General features: G+C 37.4%; 1 protein-coding gene across 1 annotated transcript in view; it reads right to left on the bottom strand.

The window, feature by feature from the left end:
• TIAM1 (TIAM Rac1 associated GEF 1) overlaps positions 1-1309 on the bottom strand; it is a 412279-nt gene that overhangs the window by 91412 nt on the left and 319558 nt on the right. The gene's annotated exons all lie outside the window — the stretch shown is intronic.

Genomic DNA, 1309 nt, shown 5'->3' with positions numbered 1-1309 from the left:
AAGTTGTTTTTTTTAACCACACAGGGACACTGGGACAGTTGTTAACAGTTCATTTGCAAGCGAGTCAGTGTGAAGGCAAGACATTTGGATTTCTGTCTTATTTACATACACCCTGAGTTACAGTCCCTCAGGGGCAGCACAGACAGGCATGTGTCCAACCTTGAAAACACACTCAGTGACTTGCCCAAAGAAAACAATTCTAAAATAGTTAAGGATTGAAATTTCCAGGACTTCTCCTTTTTTTTTTTTTCCTATCTAGAAATGAGTCAACTGATTTTTTTTCTATCTAGAAAGTCATCCTTGAATTATTAACGTTGCGGAAAAAGCAATCGTGGTAACATGGCTTTATAAATGATTCTCAACATGTATTCAAGAAGATGAAGAAGGCAAAGTAAGAAAATGTTCCTCAAAAGTTACATGGCAGCACAAAAATGTACCATAGAGAGACAATGTTTAAATCAAGTCATTTTTTTAAAGCATCCTTATCTTTTAGAAATTCATTCTAAGATACTCATAAAGATATGATGTCTGGAATTTGCTTCCAAAATCATCTGGAACGTGGGCTGGGAGTAGGTGAGTAAATAAATGAAATATGATTTGATAATCATAGAAACTTGATGATGGATACACAGTTTATTCTATTATTCTCTACTCTTATATACGTTTGAAACTTTTAATAAAGTAAATGTAAAATCTCTTCACACCCAAAGCACTACTGATAACTACTATTTCAATAGAAGTGAAATTAATTTCCACTCACTTAATACTCTCAACTTACCCTATCCCCGCCCAAATAAAATGTTAAGGCCAAACTGAGAACATTCCAAAAATTATTTCAATAATAGTCATTCGATCACATGTAAAAAAACCTCTGACATGTGCCAGACACTGTGTGAAGCACTGCAGATGTGGGAATTAATAAAACATAACTGCAGTCTTCAGGAGTGTATGTGGCCATGAGGAACGGGTGTGCATAAAACGGGAGGTGGAGTAGTGGTGGTTTTGCCTTTTAAATAAATATACATGCAAGACAGGCGCCCTGCATTTTTATAAAAAGCACATTTCTGGAAAGTGGAAATGAGCTCCTTCTGAACACCTCGCAGAAGGCTAAAGAAGTTTTCTATGTGACTCTTGGGAACCCCCAATGGGTATCCTCTCTCAAGTAAAGTGGCAGTTTGAAGCCAGCATATGTCTGTGGACTTGGGTTTTGGACGTTCGCTGTCTGTATTGAAGACCAAATAAATGTCCAATGTCTGACAGACCCAGGTTGTTGAGGTCAAACATAAGAAGGGTGGGTGGGTAAGCCAGG

The sequence above is a fragment of the Hipposideros armiger genome, unplaced genomic scaffold (genome assembly GCF_001890085.2).
Source record: "Hipposideros armiger isolate ML-2016 unplaced genomic scaffold, ASM189008v1 scaffold_381, whole genome shotgun sequence".
NCBI classification, from domain to species: domain Eukaryota; kingdom Metazoa; phylum Chordata; class Mammalia; order Chiroptera; family Hipposideridae; genus Hipposideros; species Hipposideros armiger.
This window is presented reverse-complemented; position numbering and strand designations above follow the sequence as displayed.